The sequence below is a fragment of the Carassius carassius genome, chromosome 41 (genome assembly GCF_963082965.1).
Source record: "Carassius carassius chromosome 41, fCarCar2.1, whole genome shotgun sequence".
Lineage (NCBI taxonomy): Eukaryota > Metazoa > Chordata > Actinopteri > Cypriniformes > Cyprinidae > Carassius > Carassius carassius.
The window spans coordinates 9850838-9873203 of record NC_081795.1 but is presented as its reverse complement, the minus strand read 5'-3'; positions in this window follow the sequence as shown (position 1 = coordinate 9873203).

The following is a 22366-nucleotide window of genomic DNA, read 5'->3' as shown; positions in this document are numbered from 1 at the left end:
CACACAAAACACATTTGCACGTCTTCAAATATCAAATTGTGTACCCAGATGAGCCAAAATTACCCTTCCACAAACACATTTTGTGGTTTGTTTAAATGTGCACATCACAATAGAAGAAAATTGCAGCCTAAAATAAATGCATTTCCTGTGCTGCACCAATTTTACCTATATTTTGTACTTTAAATGTGTTTGTATTTGTCTGTTTTAGCATTAAATATAGTGTTAGAAACTGAGTATTCAAAGTCATAATTTGACAAAACTGACAATACTGCAAATATTAACCATGGAAAAGAATCAGCCTAGAACTTTAGCTAGTATCACTTTATCAGTTTTGATATAGCTTAAATCTGTATTGTATATGCATGTATTTTTAAATTTTTGTGCTTTGATTAAACTATTTTTCTGAAATAAACTCTTAACAAGCTGAGAACTTTACTACTGATGCTGGTCACTGGCATCTTAGTGCACTCACCTGAGGTGTTGTACACTTGTTCACTAATCTGCTCAGATATTTCACAGATGGCTACATTTACTATGCTAATATAACACAACGGAATGAGATAATGCTAATTCAATGTTAGGTCAATGAGACCCTTTTTTTCCGTGCCCTTTGTATGAGGTAATGTGAAGTACTAAGGGGTTGGATGGATGCCACATGTCTGGCACGCATTGGTTTGTGTCTGCTTCTGCTGTGCATACTGTATTAATGCAGCCAGTCATGTTTTTTGTATAGATATTTATCACAGTTTGTTCCTTTAAATGGATTACAAGTATTTTCAGTTATTTGGGTAATATGTTATTACTGAGATTTATAATGAATTATGAAAATCTATGCCAGATATATTAGATCCAGTCCCGGGTGCCAGATCCTGTCAAAACTTTTTTTTTTCCTTAGTCAACAAAGTTGTCTGGACCTAAAACTGTATTAACAGTCTGTGACGCTAACAATGGAGGACTGGAGGCAGATGCAAGTAAAGGTAGTTTATTGACAGGAGTTGTGATGGATGAATGCTGGTGAGTGACGCAGGAACCACGATGGCAGCACAGACAGGTGGGTAGATGATTTGAGTGCGTTGGTAGCGATGACGGTGGTGGTAGATCGGTGATCCGTGGTGATAATCCGTGAGTGACTGTGATAATCCAAAGTAGACCGAAACAGGAAACAGGGCAAGGACAGGAACACAGGAGCACGAACAGACATCAACACATGGACCTCAAACAACGATCTGACAAACAGGAGACGAAAGACAGGGCGTTAAATAGGCGGTTGGAATGAGATGCACCTGCCGCTGATCAGGCGATCAGTGGCCACACCCACATGAACCAATCAACATGACATAACATGACTACAGCTGGAGACGGTGCATTCACGAACCGTGACAGTACCCCTCCTCCTAAGGACGCCTCCTGGCGTCCCCAGAATCTCTTACCTGTCGATTGTAATCATCGATAAGGGAGTGATCCAGGATGTCCCTAGCAGGTACCCAACTTCTCTCCTCCGGACCGTAACCCTCCCAGTCCACCAAGTACTGAAATCCGCGTCCCCTCCTTCTAGAGTCCAGAATACGATTTACCAAATAGGTGGTCTCCCCATCTACGAGACGCGGCGGGGGAGGGACCGGGGTAGGCGGATTAATGGGAGAATGAAATACGGGCTTAATTTTGGACACATGAAAGGCGGGATGAATTCTCCTGTACGTAGGAGGGAGTTTAAGGCGGACTGCCACCGGACTAATGATTTTGGTGACAGTAAACGGGCCAATAAATTTGGGAGCCAATTTATTAGATACGGACCGGAGAGGAATATTCTTGGTTGAAAGCCACACCTTTTGACCCACGACGTATACGGGAGGCCTAGACCGGTGGCGATCGGCCTTGGCCTTGGTGCGCGCCCCCACTTGGAGTAGAGTCTCACGGGCTCTGGTCCAAGTGCGGTGGCACCTCTGGACGAAGGCGTGAGCGGAGGGGACCGCAACTTCGGATTCCATACTGGGAAAAATAGGTGGCTGGTAACCTACACTACACTCAAAAGGAGATAGGCCCGTAGCTGATACTGGTAAGGTATTGTGGGCGTACTCCACCATAGACAATTGTTGGCTCCAGGAGGAAGGATTCTTGGAGACCAAACATCGCAACACCCTTTCCAAATCTTGGTTGGCTCTCTCGGTTTGACCATTGCTCTGGGGGTGAAACCCTGAGGACAGACTTACAGTCGCTCCCAGTAGTCTACAGAATTCTTGCCAAAACTTAGCCACAAATTGGGGTCCCCTGTCGGAAACCACGTCTATCGGGAGGCCATGTAAACGAAAGACGTGGTCTACGACGGTCAACGCTGTCTCCTTGGCTGAGGGTAATTTGGGCAAGGGAATAAAGTGGGCCGCCTTCGAGAACCGGTCCACCACGGTTAAAACTACCGTGTTGCCCTGGGAGGGCGGGAGGGCGGTAATAAAATCTAGAGCAATGTGGGACCAGGGTCTCGAAGGAACCGGCAGCGGTTGGAGTAACCCATCAGGGGGCCGATTGGAAGTCTTACCAGTGGCACAAACCGAGCAAGCCAAAACAAAACTGTGAATGTCGCGAGCCATAAGTGGCCACCAGAATCGTTGCTTGACTAAAAATCTAGTACGGTTAACCCCTGGATGGCAAGCTACATTCGAGCAATGTCCCCACTGGATAACGTTGGACCTTAATCCCTCCGGCACAAATAAACGGTTCGGTGGGCACCCGGGCGGAGGCGTTACCCCTTCTAAGGCCGTTCTGACCTTCGATTCGATCTCCCATGTGAGAGTGGAGACCACTAATGTCTCAGGAAAAATACACTCGGGAGTGGACGGGCGTTCGGAATGGTCAAAAATACGCGACAAATAATCAGGTTTGATATTTTTGGAACCCGGGCGGTACGAGATAGTAAAGTCAAAACGTCCGAAAAAAAGTGCCCACCGAGCCTGCCTTGAGTTCAACCTCTTGGCGGTGCTAATGTACTCTAAATTCTTGTGGTCAGTCCATACTATAAAAGGAACCCCCGATCCCTCTAACCAGTGTCGCCATTCCTCCAATGCCATCTTAACTGCCAACAATTCTCGGTTACCAATATCATAATTTCGTTCTGCCGGAGATAAACGATATGAAAAATATGCGCAAGGGTGGACCTTGTCGTCTAAGGGAGAACGTTGAGATAACACCGCTCCTACCCCCACCTCTGATGCGTCGACCTCCACCACGAACTGACGTGTAGGGTCAGGGGTAAACTCTTCAGTTTGGCAAACACAGCCTCAGCTGTGTCCGACCACCTGAACGCAGTCTTGGCGGAGGTCAAGGCGGTCAGAGGTGCAGCTAGTTGGCTGAAGTTGCGAATAAAACGCCGGTAGAAGTTAGCGAACCCCAGAAACCTCTGTAGGGCCTTACGGGAATCTGGGCTTGGCCATTCTACCACAGCCTTAACCTTCTCGGGATCCATGCGTATTCCCTCAGTCGACACGATATACCCCAAAAATGGAATTGACTGTGCATGAAATTCGCATTTCTCCGCCTTGACAAAAAGCCCATTCTCTAGCAACCTCTGAAGCACTCGTTGGACGTGCTGCACATGTTCCTGGAGAGAAGAAGAAAAAATCAATATGTCGTCCAGGTAAACATAAATTAACTGATCGATCATATCTCGCAGCACGTCGTTGACGAGTGCCTGGAAGACCGCTGGGGAGTTGGAGAGCCCAAAGGGCATAACCAAGTATTCAAAGTGCCCTCTGGGGGTGTTAAAAGCGGTCTTCCATTCATCCCCCTCCCTGATCCGAACCAAATGATACGCATTGCGTAAGTCCAGTTTTGTGAAAATTGACGCTCCCTGCAACCTCTCGAAGGCCGAAGACATCAACGGCAAAGGATAAGTATTCTTTACCGTGATGTTGTTCAGTCCCCGGTAATCAATACAAGGTCGCAGAGATCCGTCCTTCTTTCCCACAAAAAAGAACCCCGCCCCCGCAGGAGAAGAGGAAGGGCGGATGAATTTAGAAGCTAGAGAATCAGAAATATATTTCTCCATAGCCTCCCTCTCTGGAACAGAAAGTGAATAGAGTTTGCCCTTAGGCGGAGACTTACCTGATAGTAAATCTATGGCACAGTCGTAAGGACGATGCGGAGGAAGAGAAGCAGCCCGAGACTTACTGAACACTTCCTTCAGATGGAGGTACTCAGCGGGCACGTTAGACAAATCCACCGCCTCCTCCTGCAACACAGACACAGACACAGACGGACAGGCAGACACTAGACGAGACTCAGTGTTGGGGAGTAACTAGTTACATGTAACGGCGTTACGTAATTTAATTACAAAATAAATGTAACAGTAATCAGTTACAGTTACTAAGAAAAAATGAGTAATTAAATTACAGTTACTTATGAAAATTGTAACGATTACAAAGAGGATTACATTTGAATATTTACACACATCCACATACAGCTTATTTCTTTCCCAAATTGCACTAAGACATATGGCCCATAATCTCCGAGACGCGGAAAACACATTCGTAGAATCCAGTCATAAAAATGGAATTCAGCCTATAACGCGGACGCAATATGCCACATTTTGGACGAATAAATCAAAAGTAGGTCAGTACACTTGAATCAAAACCCGATATGGACTGATGTCTGTGAATATTAAGCCGCAAAAAGACTGAATATGAATCCTGCACGTTCTGCGTGTCTGCGGAAATCAGGCACTGACTGGACATCGGGAGAACCGGGACTATTCCCGGTGGCCTGGCAGACGATTTGGCCTTCTACTTTAATATTGTTATTGTATAATTGCAAGCCGAATATACTAAAGCGATTATTTCCGAATTCGCCATTCGATAATTAAATCTCTAATAAATCATGAATCGGTTAGTCGTGACTGGCAATGGTTGAGCTCGCGCGCTCTCCGCGCCTCCGCCGAACGGTTTGGATCAGACTCCGAGTAATCAATGCGAGAGAGAGACCGGAGTGAACTGTGTAAGCGCACAGCTGGAGCAGAGAAGCGACACTTCTGTTCAGGGTTTCAGGTGCAGGTCAGTTTCATCTGTAAATATGCTAATGTAGTTTTGTCTTTGTTTACTTAGTCAAGCAGCAGCAGCACATTGCTCGCAATCACTCAAAATACTGTATAAACGACGTCATTATTATCTTTTGTAATGTTACAGTAGTAAGTTAGCAGACAAATCATCATATTTTATCATAGGTTTAGGGGGAGCTAGTGGATACAAGAACACAACCCTTAGGAAAATTAATGTAGCCTATGGTATGGCACTAACCGTGGTTTAACTATGGAATTTGTAGTAAAAATAAATACAAGTGGTAATTCATTTGCCAAATAAACAAAATTGCACTTACAAAACATGGTAAAAGTCAAATAAAAATCTTCAGTATTAAAGTCATGAGAGAGATGGATGGATAATGGAAGTGAAGGTGCAGTTCAGGAGAGAACTCTTGATTATGTTGCATGTCCCCAACCTAAGGATTCAAATCTTTTTCATGTCAGGTCCAAAAAAAAATTGGGTTTTCCATGTTTCAGAATGGGTTGTGGGTGTATGAGTGTGAGATTTCCCAGCCTATTTTTTTCCCAGTCCGCCCCTCATGGAAATTAATCTCTAGAACAGTCACTTCATGAGCATTTTTTACTTATTTTGAGAAACTATCATCATATCATATACAAAGAGACAGCAGTGTTTCAAAAAGACACCAATGTTTCAGGAGTTTAGTACACAAATTAGGACACATGCTTATTAGATAACCGTATTTGAGTTGATGTATATGCTTTTATTAAACCATTGTTAGATGCAGTTAGATGCCTGTAGTTATGCAAAGATTTGGTTTCAAAAACAGTATCTATAAACTATTTCTTTTGATTTTAAATCTGCTTTGAACTTCAGATCAATCTCTAAGTAAAGTCTGATTGTGTGGTGGATGTGTTCAAATGTGATCATCTTAATTCAGGTGATGAAGGATGGTGAAAGTCTGACAGTATTGAGCACTACTGTAAGGTTAAACCTGCATGGTGTAAAATGGTTGAAGATGATTAACAGTTGCAAATTAACATTCATTAGAAATTTATAAAAGTAATCAAAATGTACTCAAAAGTAATTAGTTACATTACTTTATTAAAGTAATTAAAAAAGTTACACTACTATTACATTTTAAATAGGGTAACTTGTAATCTGTAACCTATTACATTTCCAAAGTAACCTTCCCAACACTGACGAGACTCATGACACCTTTTACACCAAGACAAAACGGAGTTAGAGAGCCAGTCAATGCTAGGGTTGTGGAGGAGGAGCCAAGGGTGTCCGAGGACAATGGGTGCCAGGGGAGAGTCAAGGATGTGAAAAGCGATGGTCTCGGAGTGATTGCCAGAGGTGATGAGTGTAATGTCTTCAGTGATGTATGATATGGTGGGAAGTTGCTGACCAGTGAGGGCGTGAACCGTGATGTGGTGCGGAAGAGGTCTGAGGGGAATGTGGAGCTTGTGGGCTAATGTGCTGTCCATGAAGTTACCCTCTGCCCCGGAATCCAGTAGTGCCTGACAGTGATGTGTCTGTGCTGACCACCGCAGCCATACCGGGAGGAGCGTAGAAGATGATGGTGATGGTGATGATGATGATGAGGTCTTCTCGGCGGAGATCCCACCCGATAGTAGCCTCATACGTACTACCGGGCCTGGCCTTTTACCGGACAGGCGTGGCCTTGATGTCCGGCCCCCTGCAGTAAAGGCAAAGGCCCAGGGACCTCCGCCTCTCCTTCTCCTCCCGGGAAAGCCGAGCTCGCCCTACCTGCATGGGCTCGTGATCGTAGACGGGGCTGGCCACGTCCCCGCCGCTGAACCGCACGTCTGCCGGTCCCCTGGATGGGGTGTTGAGTAGCCCCCTCCTCTCCATCCGTGCCAGACGTGCATCGACCCGAAGGGCCAGCTCAATAAGTCCATTGAACGACGGGGGAAGGTCCAGGGCGTAGATCTCCCTCTGGACGCGGTCAGCCAGCCCATGCAGGAACATGTCCCACTGCGCCTCCTCGTTCCAATGGCACTCCGCCGCCAGGGTCCGGAACTCGATGGAATAGTCCGAGACGGATCTCTCGTGCTGACGTAACTCCGCCAGCCTCCTGGCCGCCTCCCGTCCTGCGGCGGCCCGATCAAAGACCCGTCTCATCTCGGCGGAGAGCGCCTAGAACGAGGCGCAGCATGGGTCCTGGTTCTCCCACACCGCTGTTCCCCACAATGCCGCCCTCCCAGAGAGCAGGGTCAGAACGAAGGCCACCTTGGCCCTCTCACTGGCGAAGGTTCTAGGCTGGAGGGCAAAATGCATATCACACCGGTTAAGGAAAGCTCTACAATAGTCGGGCTCACCCGAGTACGCTTCCGGAACCGGGAGGCGTGGTTCCGGCTGGGAGGGGGCCTCCGATGGTGCTGGTGGAACAGGCGGTGTGAGTGGCGCAGTGGGAGCTCGTAATAGCTGGAACTGTTGGGTGAGCTCGGACACCTGCGTCACTAAAGCCTGAACCGCGTGACCAGTGTCGTTAAGAGTCCGCTCCTGGGAGTCCATCCTCCGAACACTGGCGCTGAGGAAAACTTCGAGGGAGGAAGGTTGATTACTCGCTGCCTCCATGTTGGTCAGATCGTTCTGTGACGCTAACAATGGAGGACAGGAGGCAGATGCAAGTAAAGGTAGTTTATTGACAGGAGTTGTGATGGATGAATGCTGGTGAGTGACGCAGGAACCACGATGGCAGCACAGACAGGTGGGTAGGTGATTTGAGTGCGTTGGTAGCGATGACGGTGGTGGTAGATCGGTGATCCGTGGTGATAATCCGTGAGTGACTGTGATAATCCAAAGTAGACCGAAACAGGAAACAGGGCAAGGACAGGAACACAGGAGCACGAACAGACATCAACACATGGACCTCAAACAACGATCTGACAAACAGGAGACGAAAGACAGGGCGTTAAATAGGTGGTTGGAATGAGATGCACCTGCCGCTGATCAGGCGATCAGTGGCCACACCCACATGAACCAATCAACATGACATAACATGACTACAGCTGGAGACGGTGCATTCACGAACCGTGACACAGTCTTCTATTATCAACCAAGAAGTTAACTGAGAAAACCAGAGAAGAGAAGAAGCAGGAGATGAAGTAATGATAATATAAAATGAGTTAGTTTATTGAATAATCTTAGTTGCACATGTTTCAGTGCTCAGGCTTTGTCTGAATAGGCATTAATCCAACAAGTGTTATTATACCACAAAGAGCAATGGAAATTTACTGTTAGATGACAACTTGCATTTAATATTTTCTGTAAACAAATCAATGAGATTCATGTAAGTCATTTTCCAAACCATGTCAGATTTACATCACAGCTTCAATTTTGACCATAAATTCTTTACAGTTGACTTTGGTTGCTCTAACCTGATCCTTGGTCATTGCCTTAAATATTTTTAACATAATGTGCACAGTGTGTATTTGTGTACCTATTTAACCAGATTTTTGGAGACAATTTTGTACCCAGAAATGCAGAAGGTTTTTATTAGTGTCGGTTCAGGTTTTTGAGCTAGCTGTCTGTCTATGGAATCACGTGTGGGCATGTGTGTTGTTTTGCCATTTTACAAAATATATAAGTGATTTGGTTCTGTGAGTGTATTAGAATCTTATTAAAATTAAACTGTCTAAAGTAAATAGACTGCTTTAATATTTAATACTTGTATGTTTTCCTTTTCATTGACCTGTATTTCTGTCACTAATTTAGTTAAGTTTCGTCTTATGTGTAAATAATATTCATGGTTTACTATGTCTGAATTTGCATTTGTTGCAACTTTTGCATCATTATCTGAGTTATATGGCTGTTTTTGTGTGTTATTTAATATGGCATTCAGGTTGTGGCAGAGACTACAATGTGAAATGAGAGCATGGCAGTGACTTGGTATATCAGGAGCTTGTGTCCCGAGAGCTGAATAAACCTCTTGCCTAATCCTGTCTGGGCACTGCCTATACCTCCACACGCTCACAAAAATCTCCTGCCGCAATATTTAGGGAGCCAGGCATTCCCTGCTTATCTTCAAACCAGAGCCCTCAATGTTCTGTCCTCTAATGCCTGATGCTTCCCTCCTACAGTTGATCAAAGTACTATTTTCTAAATTTCAAGCTTTTTAACTTCAACGGTCTTAAGAGGGATGAGGCAGATCAAACTAAGACGATGAGAGAAGAGAAAAAAAGTGAGAATGAGAGAGAAGGGGAGAGGGAGAATATCTTTGTAGTCTTTTTCCTTTGTTTTTCCTCTCTTACTTTTATACTGGGCCGCTAGATAGGTCAGCTCTATTACCAATCCGCCAGCCCACAAATATTTAAAACAAATTGAATCGCACACCCAATACCCATCACAATTAGGGGAGGCACAATAACTAAATTAGCAATTCAACACAATAATTGGAAATGCGGCTTGCGCGGTCCCGGCAGCCTCCCTGGAGGGCCCTGCTGATCTACGGAGGCACGCCAGTGCCACTAATTCCACAGCTAATTACAGACGCACAGCAGAATGAAGTTGTTTGTCTCCAAATACCATTTTCAGTGTTGAGAAGAACAGAGGCCATGCTGTGATAGACTAAAAAAGTGTGTGTGGTCACGTTTGTTTGTGTCTTTTGTGCAGTTTCTTGTTTGTTATTGTCGTTTAAAAGAAATCCGATAATGGTAATGACGTGTTTTTTTTTTTTCTAAGAGACACTTAGATCAGGCTCAAAGGTAAAAAGTTCTGACCACTTTATAATTTATATTTTGATTATCATTATTATTAATAGTATATTAATAATTACTGATATATTTTTGTTCGTATTTTAATTATAAAAAAAAAATAATGCAAATTATTACGTGTAAACATTTAATGTACTTTGAAAAATCAACATCATGCAAAATTAAAAAACAAAAAAAATACAAACACACACACATATATATCTAAATGGAAATGGTTGTTTTAATCACAATATTACTGTTTTTATTGTATTTAAAAAAGTGGTGTATTTTTTTATCACAGAATGTTTTTTAGAGTGAACATAAACATAAAAAAACTCACCAAACCCAAACTAAAATATAGTAAACAAATAGAAAATATTTTAGAATGCCTGGCTTAAGCCATTTGTGATCTTGATATATGCATCATGCTTTTAATCTGACTTCGTATGATATGACATTATAGTCACTGGCTGGCGGACCCTCCTAATTAGTGGGCAAATTGGCCAAGCAGTCCCATCACAACTCCTGCCCATCAGAGAGATTATTAAAGAGTTTTGCAGCTAGCTTTAAATCTTAATCATCAGATCAGTGCACTTTGATTGAATGAACATTAATATCATATTGACTTGACACTACGTAATCCACAGCTTCATAGGCCTATATATATATCATTACAACGAGGGATAGAGTGGACTAAAAAAAAAGATTTTGGACACTTACTGTGTGAAGATTTCTGAAATTGCACTAGGTGCAAAATACCAAACTAAGTGGCATTTGCAAAGAAATGCCTTTCTAAGAGGAATTTTTGCAAGAACTGTTTTGCAGGAAAAGTTTTTAAACCAGTGTTATTATTCCTTTGAGATTCTATTATAGTTTGTATTAAAATGTTGAATTCATTTTATTTTAATATTGTATTTTAAACGTTTAAATCTTAGGTACTTTGTTGTTTTGTTTTCATTTATAGAATTTTATTCATTTTTATTTGAGTTTTATATGTTTCAGTCTTAGTTAAATATAATAATTTTAAACAATGCCACTTGAATTTGTTAATATACAATCTATTGTTTTATAAGCAATTACTGGCCTGCACTAAACATCAAACTCTGCTTTTAATATCAGAACTTTAACATGTAATAAATTGCATGTTTGCATGCATGTGTCCTGATTCTGCCTTAATCTGTAATCTGATTGTCCTGGGAGAGATAAATTTTGGTTGTGAAAGTGCATAAACAAACACGAGGAATCAAATCTCTCTGTATAGTTAAAATCACAATTTCTGGATAACTTTATCACTCGCACCGACTAAACGACGTGGGACTTGAGCACGCCTTCTCCACTACAATTCTAGTTAAAATCACACCCAGAGATGACAGGAAAAGCGCCCTGATTTTTGGAACGCTGGTGAAGTTGTGAACTATAGAAAGAGAGATAGAGAGATTGGGCCTTTTGGCAGCTGCCCTTCCCAGCTCATCCCTTCAGAATGGGGACAGCAGACTGAATATTTTAATAGGATGGATGAGAGCACATCAGTGGAAGAGAGAGGATTCAATCAGGCGCCTCCGCCAGGGTATCATTTCAGTTTCATATGTTTCCCTCGACTTGACAGTACTTGAAAAACAATGACAGTGACCTAGTTGCAGGATTCTAATTAGCATTAGATATGCAACAGTTGAGATTAGAATGCAGGCTTCCTTTATGGCGGACGGGCTCTCTGATTACCCAAGCTGCACAAGTGTCAGGCCACGATAAAATTGGGGAAATAAGGATCCAGATAGGGCATCGTCAGCAGCCGGCACATCATTTCATTGGGGGTAATATTTATTTCTAAATACTTCTACTCTTCCTGCTATATATGAAGTTATTTTAATCAGCAGGGTGTTTTTTCGCAAGGAATGTCTGACTTTTCACAAGCGCATGTGCTTGTGTTGTGTATGTGGTGAGATGAGAGAGTATATTAGGGATACCTGTATTTACATAACACTCTATGTGCAAAAAAATATTTACTGTATCTGTAGTTCAAACAACACTGAGCACATCTCTGCATCTGTAATTAATATACTCAAAAAAAATTTTTTGTGGTTTCTAAAAGGGATTGTTTAGAGGAAAATAAAAATTCTGTCATCATTTATTCGCACAAACCTGTATGTCCATCTGCAGAATACAAAAGGTTATTTTGAAGAAAACTTCAGACAACACTGGAGCCCATTGCCTTTTATTGTATGGACAAACATATCAATGAGACATTTTTAAAAATATCTTTCTTTTTTGTTCCTCTCTTAAAGAAAAAAGTCTCCATGAAGAACCTTTAACATCCATGGAAACTTCCCATAATGCAAAATGTTATTTAGAGTAGAAAAGGTTCTTCAAAATATTCAATTGTACTTTACACTAAGAAATAGATGGTTCTTTTCAGAACTCCTCATTTAACTGTTCAGAACCTCCATTTGAAGCCTTTATTTTTAAGAATCTAGCAAGTGATGACAGAATTTGGTTAATCTGGTTAAAATGTTCCTGTAAAATTTAATCAAACTGTGATATAATTTAAGTAACCCAAATAAATCTCCTCCTAGCAAGGAATAATTTACATTAGCATGATTTTTTTTTTTTTTTTAAACAGCAGTACAAGAACGTGGAAGCTGGACATTCCACTGGCTTTTTTCACAGTAATGTACCCTAAACACAAAACATAAGTGTCACTTTACCATGGTAACCTCCTGAATGCCAGAGACTACTTTCTGAATCACAACAAAATATTAGACATCTTCTCAAAAAAAAAATAAAATAAAATTAGCACCTACTAAACATTTAACATTCCTATCTAGTCCATTTCAAATCAAGGGATTTTGAAATCCTGTCTAGTTTCAGTAATGCTTGCTTCATGCCAACAGAAATGATTTGTGTGTAAACTATTCGTGTCATGCAAATAGATTAAGTAAATATGTTACAGAATGTTCAAGAATTGCTTTAAATTAGCTAATTAAAATTTAACTGAGCAAAAATCATTGTTTTAAAATTGTGTATTTATTTTGTGTATTTTTTTTTGTTTATTGTATATTTAACTTATTTGTTTACTGTTTAAAGACTGTGATTACAGGACAACTATAAGCAGTCGCATATAGTGGTAGCAGTACGTTTCAGCTCTATATTCCAGTTCTGTATTTTTGTCTGTGATAATCAGGATGAGATCCAATATCAAAAAACCAAAGCTTTAAACTTCATGTAATACCTTAATTTCACTAGGAAACATTCTTAGTGTTCATGTGTTCTTAGAAACAACAAGAATGACTATAAATGACTATTCCTAATATAAATAGCTTAATTTAATTCCAGAACATGCATGCTGTATTTTTGCTGATTGTTTAACTATACTATCCAAAATTCATGCAGAAGATTAAAATGTGCATATTTATCTATTTTATGTGTTGATTCGTAGTGGATGTGTACACTTTCAATGTAAAAAAGTTCACGTCTGTTTGGTACCCATGTGTTCACAGCTTGGTTGTTAGAAAAGTCTGGAGACTGTGGGTTCACGCTGACACATCCTCATTCTGGACCCTCAACCAAATCCCATTAACTCTCTCCCTGTCTCTTTGCTCAGTATTAGTCACAAGTCAAAGATCAGCAGCCTGGCCATTCTCTCTAATTAACCCAGCATATACACACTCGCTCATACACACACGCACTGCAGGTAACAGCAGAGTGCTGGGATGTTGGGTCAGTTGAAAGTCCACAGAGCATTTTATTTAAAACTTTCTGAGCATTTAATGGCACAGCTGCACAGAGTCCAGTGGTGGCTTCATTTGGCCGTCTGAGCTCGGGTCAGTGGCTCATGTTGTGACACTGCTTTAATCCACTGGACTTTCACTCGTCTCAGTGGGCTTGACATACCTCACCTTCAGTCTGCACGTAGAAAAGTTAAACTAAATGGTACTTTAGATGGTGAAATTGTTGTAGAGGTAACCACCTGTCCTTATGAATGTCACATCAAAATGAGTCGGTTTGCACTTACGGTATCTACGGTATGTAACCAGTGTATGTGAAAAACTCTTGACTAAAACTTTCTTTGGGATGCATGTGTTGTATTTTTAGGGATCCCTGATAACTGATATGCTGTTGAACAAAAATGCTCTATTATTAGAGCACTAGATGGCAGTCTTGCACACATGTGCTCTCACAGCTCCACCATCACTGTCATATTTTAAATGTAAATAATTGTTTGTATATACCAGATACCAGACACCACAAATTTAAATATCAAGTATTAAAGTATTACAAGTATCACATTCGTCCAGACAAATTAAAACTCTGACAATGAAAGAAACTGAAAATATTTAGCTTTTCTCATCACCTTAATCTTTTGATGGCATACCAGTATCCTACATTGCATGGCCATGGGGTTCCCCAAAATAAATGGCTGGTGTTAATAGCTACAACATTTATTCTGCATGTTAAAGTATATTTCGTTTGCTCTTATTAACACCTGTTTTCACACTCATTTGGTTTTATGAGTTAGTTTCACTAAACTCCCGCTGTGACGTACTTATAGGAAGTAATAGTCATTAGAATTTTCATAATTTAAGTCATTAATGTCAGACAAATGGACAGAGAGAGAAAGAGGGATTAGAAAAACAAATTAGATGATGCTGTTATTCATTTATTGAAATAACATTCAACTAATAAAATCTATTTTATTGTGTGTTTTTTTATTTAGTTCCACTCTAGTTTTGTGGCCAATTTTTTTTTTTTTTTTTGAAACAAATACATGGATGTTTGAACTACGATAGTGTGCTAACACCCAAGACCTTGGTATTCTTCCAGGTGCCTTTTCTTTCCTCTCCCTCTCATGGCTCCCTTGATCGCTCTCTTTTTCTCTCCATCTCTCTGTCTTCGTTTTTGCTCTGTTGTCTGTGGTTCACAGTGTGCACAGTAGAGGTCAGATGAAGGGCTTTCAGGCCTATTCAGCTTGCTCAGGCCTGAGGTTTAAATAACACCCAGAGCCCAGTGACCCTGCACAGACTTCGGCTCAACAGCTGATGGCTAGTACAGCTACCTGTAATACTCCAATACAAGTACAAACGCACCTCTCTAGCCCTCTTTCACTATCTCCTTTCTCATCTGTATTAGGTTCTTGCCTCTCTTTAAATTTCATCTCACATGCACACAGACACAGTGCTTTCTTCCACGCTATTTTGTCCCTTCACAATCAGACTGTTTTGCTTAGCAGATGATAAAACTACTGTAGGTAAAAAAATGCCATTGTTTTTTTTTTATGGAAATATTTTGAAAGTTGGCAGTAAGCTACCACCTAGAGACCATCTAAAATCCCTTAGCAATGCCATTGCATACAATCTATCACATTAGCAACTGCCCATCAACACCCTGGCAACCACCAGCATCATTCTACCAACCTGGTTGTCAGTTATCCTGCTGAAAATGATAAAAATGACTTAAACCAGCATAAACTTGTTTGCTAGTCTTTGCTGTTTTGATCTGACAGCCTGGCCATACTGGTGTTCAGCTAGTTTAGCAGGGGGACTGTCCCAAAACCCCTTTAAAAATCCAGCCAACAGAACAGGCTGTGAGACCAAATAAAATAGCAGCTTTTTATGTAATGTAATCTATTTCTATTATGTTATGTAAGCTATTTTATGTACAGTGAAATGCTGGGCAGCTAAAGACCCAACATTACACTCTATAGCATTATTAATTGTTGCAATTCTCTAGTGTCAAAACATTTAACTCAAGAATCCTGTCTTTGTCCATTAAAGAAGTCTTGAACTTGGCTTACTCATACACATTGAGAAGGTTGTAAAATTGCATGGAAACAGAGGCTGTATATGAAAATGTGAAAGACATATATGATATGTGACATGAAAAAGCTCAAGGCATTCAGAGTTTCTCCTCTTTAATACAGAGTGTGCTATGGTCAGCTACTTCAAAGCAGAAGAGAGCTACCATCACACACACACACACGCACACAGGAGAGCTGCCTCGAGGAGACAGGAGTCAGGCTGTCAGGACCAGCCAGCATGTGTCTAATCCTCAATCCCTGTTTGAAATGCAGGGCCAGGGTCAAGGATTACAATAAACTCTGATTATCAAATAATTCATGCATTCTTATTCCAACAGAGTGCCCCATACTGCCACCCGTGAATACAGAGCTGGAAGAAGGAGACGGGGAGGGCCACATCAAAGAAGAAAGAGAAAGAGTGAAGAAGAGAGACAAGCAGATAGGCTTAGGGCTTCTTTCACACTGACATGTTCCTTTAGGCCACAGCACCAGCATCCTCACATCCCAATCTTTTCCTGTATCTTGTCCTCAGATCCCAAAGCAACCAGAGGCACACAAGATGGAGAGTGCTATCTGTCAAATATCTGACACGTTCAAAAAAGAGCAGCTATGATAGAGGCATTTCATTCATGCGTCTATGTGTGTGCGTGTTTGTGTATGCATGTGGCAACCAGGTGGAACATTACCTCCTTGCTGTGCAATCCCACAGGCTCCTCTGGGTGTCCTCGTCCCAGTACCCTGGCTGGACATTAGCATTCATAGAGCCAGTAGGCCGTGTCATTCTCCATGCCGCCTCCCATTGAGATTTGCTGAGAGGTTCCAGCTGCTACCCCGCAGGTCACCCGCTCCGACTCTTACTCAGGCAGTTCAATGACCGCTGCAATATTTACGCAATAGATCACAATTATTACTGTAGTGTATTGATCGTATGTAGATGAGAATAACCTTGTGCATGGATCAGTGAGGGAGGTTAGCGAGAGCTCTGCACCCTCCCTGCATGCTGAACGTGGGTTATCGCCATCGTAGTTTAGCTCTGCAAACACACTGATGCTGAAATCTCACTTTTTGTTTATCACGCTCAATCAGTGATAAAGATCTTTCAGGTCAGGGCATATTGTTTCTGCATAATATTTAGATTGCTCAGTATCTCCGAGATCATAATAGAGAGAGATTGTTATCACTGTATGCTTCTGTTGCTCTTCTTTATTTATTTATTTATTGTTATCACTGTATGCTTCTGTTGCTATTATTTATTATTCTGTTTTTATTATTTATTTTTTCATTTTGTCTAGCATAGTTAAAAAGTTATGGTTAAAGGTAATTTTACTATGGCAGTACCATGTTACAGTTAAAATGGTATTTTCTGTTTTATATTCATACTAAATAATTACATTTAGGGTTGGAGAAATGAGAACTGGTTCTAAGGCTACTCGGATGTACCTTCTTTTTCCAACGCGGGCAGAACATTGTGCTTAAACATTCAGAATAAACTGTATTAGTCCTACTATTCAGCATTAAAAATATACAGTCCAACCAGTCAGTGGTGTGCGAAATGAATGACTTTTATGTTATTTTATTTATTTATTTAGTGAATCATGTACATGCCCTTTGACCAGTGAAATTCTTGAGCTGATGACTTCTTAAATTAATTTTAAAGCAAGCCATGTGACCACTTAAGTCTGATTCTCAATCTAATGACTCTTATTAAAAAACTCTTCTGATTGGATCAGATATGTCTGTGATTGGCTACATTATTTAACGGAACAAAACAAAGAAACCTTTGAGGCTCTCCTGATCGCACACACAACAAAATCTGTTCATGCTTTTATTACAGCTTCATCTGAGGGTGCCCTTTCTTTCATTTGAAGGTGCTTAGCACCTCTGTCAAACTGGCCCTAGCCGTGCAACCAGTGAACTCTCAAGCTAAAGACTCAATATAAACCGGGAATTTTAAGTGATTTAAAAAGCATACCGTGTGATCAGAGAAGTTCGAAAAGATCGAAAGACTCGAAAGCATGTTCTATTTTTAGGGAATCATAAACACATGAATCAGTTGGAGCAGTTCAAATAATCTGAATCACGTACGCAAATCATTAATTTTGTCATATCTGACAGAAAACCGGGTAAAAAAGGGTCAACATTATAAGTGCTTTTACAAAATGGAATAATTTAAAGGAATGTTTGTTTATCAATCGAGACAGGTAAGCTAAGCTCACATTTTTATCACACATGTTAGCCCTTCCGCTAAATGACACTAGTAGTGCACATAGACAGTAAAAGAAATGGACACAGCGACCCCATTGGAACTCAATTGAGACAAGTGAAGCCCGTTTTTAGCTATTTTTAGCACTTCCGTTTCTGACGCGCAGACTCAAACTAAGCTTGATGACGTCAGCAACCTGTCTGACAGATGCAAATCTTCTAAGTGGCTGTGCGTGCAAACTGCCATCGTTAATCTTGCAGAGACAGCGAGCTTGAGGGGGAGTTCTTTGGCGTGAGTGAGAAGGAGTAAGTATTCTGATTAATTATTTTGTATAGTATTTTAAAATGTAACGCCAGTACGCCATATTAATTTAATTGCCTGCGAGCTTCTCCTCCTGTCTGTACGGTAATGCGACAGAGAGTCGAGTGGTTATGACGCAATCGTTAGCCTATTTTTACAAAAACTGTTTCTACGGGGCCATAATGTAACATAGAAGGTAATGGAGTCCTTTATACATTGTCGTGTATCTTTAGAAATAAATAATGGACAAATGGAGTCAAAGTGACGCCAAAATGAATTGGAGGTCAATGGGATGCTAACGCAAGTGAAGTTCTGCTACAAGATGGCAGCACCCAGCCGACTTCAACTTCCGGTCGGCTTCCTTGCCGTCTGGTAGTGCAGAGACTGCATACTTCATTTTTAATAAAATATATTGCATTTTTGTGAGAAAATGTTTAATTTATTCAAGACTTTAGCCATTTAACAGCCTTTTTTTCTTTCTTTCTTTTCTTTTCTTTTTTTTGGTAAGTGAACTTAAATACCTTTTGGCTCTAAGTGGCTCTGTGGTATGTCTCAATGGTAAGTCTGGCAGTGTGAGAGAAGTTGATTTCCTGTCAGCGCTGTTCTCAGCAGATGTCTGGAAGAGAGGGCACACGCAGTGGGAAAAACACTCTATCTCTACTGCCACCTCAATCAATCATTCAACCATTTGAAATAATTTCCCTTTGTTTTGTCTGGCCCACCATCTTTTCTGTCCTAGACCTCTGCAAGATTATCCTCTGTTCAGTGCATATAGCTATAACATACTTAACTGCTATCGTTGACAAGATGTTTGCAGTAATGATTTCTGTGCGTTAGGCTAGCTAGCTGTTTTACATTGGACAAAATCAAGGCTATAAGTTATAGTTTTTATAGGTTTTTTTTTTTTTTGCTACAAAGCTAGAAGAACCATTAATGGCCCTTCAAAATAACTATTCAGTGGAAGTTCTTAAAAGAAGCACTTTTTTTTTAAATTCTTAGTACCACAAAGAACATTGTATGAGAAAACTGACCTTATATTCCACAGAACTTTTTTATGCAGTGGGATGGATTTAAAAAAAAAGTACTTTTTGGAAACATAAATAGATGTATATATGTATTTATATATGTGATGTGACCTTAAATCAGTTCCAAAAATACAAAAATGGTGTGCACATCCCAAACATCCGAATAGGACGCAGGTGCAAGACAACTGAATGATATAGACAAATAAAGAAGTGAAGTCTTCAGGTCTTCATCAGGCACGATTCAGACTTCACTTCTTTATTTACCTTAAATCAGTGCGACATGTATTATTTACAATAATTTCATGTCTGAATAAATACACCATCTACTCTGACTGTAGAATAAATGTATCACATATATAGCGTAAGAAAGTTTTCAGCCTAATTTTAGCCTTTTCACATCCTAATTCACCTTAGCCTAAACAAATTGTCCTTCAAATATAACATCAATAAGTGGATTCACGTCAGGATCAATGAAATAAATTATTGCATTATGACTAATATCAAGAAATCGATTATTTATATTGAAAGTGAAACATATTTATTTTCTTTTTGTTAAGTCAACACAAGCGCTTTATGTTCTCGTCTCACAGTGCATTTCTCTCTATAAATGCACACGGCTCGTGATGGATCCTTTAGATGTTAGAGTGGGATGACACCACATCTGATGCTGTTTCAATGGACCTGAAAGACTGTTGAGAGGTGCTTGTTTGAACAAAAGTCCACTTGAGACAATTTCCTGTTTTGTTGAGCCGCCCACTCAAAAGCCTCCATAAATGCAGCAAATATGTATCTGTTGTTTATTTGGATGGCACAGCATTCACATTTATTAACATCAGAACTGAGGGAGGAATGTGTGCTCATGAGCTAGCTATACTGTCTTGTGAGGAGGTCCAGGTGTTAAGCATAGCAGCATAGTGTCCAGGTGCATGTACTGTACATATTTGTTGTCTTTAAGTCTGCTTGGAGAACCATATCCATTAGCATCATACTCTCATATCCTCTTATATGATTTCCCTGGAAATCATCTGAACTATGCAAGACAAAAGGAGACCTCAAAACACTGTTGCCTATCTCCAACACATGCCACTATTAATCAAAGTGAATTAAAAGCCATGCCAACAGTTATGATTTATGAATATATTATGGAGCTAATTGGTATTCTGTAGATCATGTTTGTTATAAAACATCCCTGTGTTGGACTAATGCTTCAGACATAATATCTAGAACCACACGTGAGAGAATTTTAAGAATCGGTCAATGAAAAAAAAGAAAAAATGGCTGGTTTGATCTAGTCTAAGTGGTTTCCTAAACTAGCCAGGTTGGTCTTCAGCTAGTCACTTCCCCGAAGGAAAGATCTCAAATTGAAAAAAAGATGCCAAAAGTAAAGAGAGTTAAGAGCCCTTTGAAAAAAAAAAACATGGAGTAAATGTAAAATTTTATCTGTATCTGTAGCTGTTATGGCCCTGATAACTCCAATAGAGAAAAAAATAAATAAATCAGGTTTTCTGGTCTTATAACTGTTATGTTCTGCTGGTCTAGATGGTTTATAAAGTAAACCATGTTAGGCAGTGCTATTTTATTATTCTTTATAGTATTTTTGATATTTTAAATTAGTATTTATTTTTATATTTCAAGTTTTCATTTTAATTTTAGGTTTTAGTAATTTTATGTGCTTTTTTTCATTGTATTATTTTTTATATTTTTGTTTAGCTTAATTTTTTTTTTTTTTCAGTTTTAGTCTTATTAATTATATTACTTCAACTTATTTAAGTTAGTTTCCAACAGAAAACTTTCAACTTAAAATATTGTTTAGGTTGTAGTTAAAATGAACTCCACTTAGGCTCTCTCTCTTTCTCTCTCTCTCTCTCTCTCTCTCTCTCTCTCTCTCTCTCTCTCTCTCTCTGTAGAAAAGATGCCAAAGTGAAGAAACGTGATTGAAGAGATGAGACTAAACTAGACCAGATCACTTTGTTAGAAATGAAGAGACTGTTCCTACACTGCACTGCACCTAAACTGTTCTTATAGGTTCATATCCGATCTGACTCATGGTGAAATCAAATCATCTAAGTCTGTTTGATTTGGATTATTTATTCTCTTGTGTAACTTTCTTAAATCCTGAAAGAGACAAAATAAACAAATAAGAAACATGCACTGATTGTGATGTAGGTCCTTAACTCTTATACATGTTTATTACATATAAGTAATTTATCTGGAAGGTATAACAGCTGTCCACGTTGGGAAGGGAGGGATCCCAGCAGAGAGCAAACTGTATATAGAGAGACATCTTTTGTGGTATAAAAAATTACAGCGGACTGAGGCAGTGACGGCACTAAGGAATGGTGATCTGATAAGAGATGGAAGGCTGAGGAATGGGTCAGTGGAACGCCTGATGAACGCTATTAATCCCTTTCTTGCCGCCCGTTATCCTTCATGCCACTCTGGTCAGCATTGGCAGCCAAATTCAGTATCGAGGTGTAAGGGGAGTCCACACTGAAGCTGACATCTATACGTTTTGTATTGAGATGGAAAGGGAATAATGGACAGCATTCGTTTTTGACAAAACAATTGACTTTCACTGCTTTATATTACACTTAAATACATACAGGAGCATTGCTAACTGTGTCGGTGCAGATGTATTATATTGAGAAACTTCAAGGACACTGGGTTTTATCTGCATGGATACAGCACAGTGGCAGTAAAATCAGAGTTATGGCAAACAACCACAAACATTCAGTGTGCAATAAACAGATGGATATACACTCTGTTTATCTACCATGTGAGAAGAAATATTCTTCTTTTTACTTTAACAGATAATGGAGTTTTCCACTGTAAAGCCTGTTTGTTCTGGTCCTTGAATTTGATTGGCAAGTGCACCGATATAGAATATAGCACTGGAACTTTTGTACTGGTTTATTTATTTTACACCGGTAGATGGCGTAAGCTATTATCTTTGTAAGTGGGTTATTGATTCATTCACTCTGATTCATTCAAACACACTGATTTATTCAGGAATAAAATAAGTGACTCTCTTTATTAGTACATTTGCTGAATAATTTGCTTACCCGATTCAGCTGAGTTGTGAACTAAACAACTGACTATGTCTATAAGTAAGCAATTGAATCACTTGTTCAACTGATTTGTTCACAAGAGAATTGAATGGATCAGAGGCATGCAACAGTTCTGTTGTGGCGTTGTTTGGATATTTTCTTTAAGGGTGCAAAAACAATGTGTTCCTGTAGCTCAATTGGTAGAGCATTGCGTTAGCAAGCACAAGGTTGGGGTTTGATTCCCCGTGAACACAT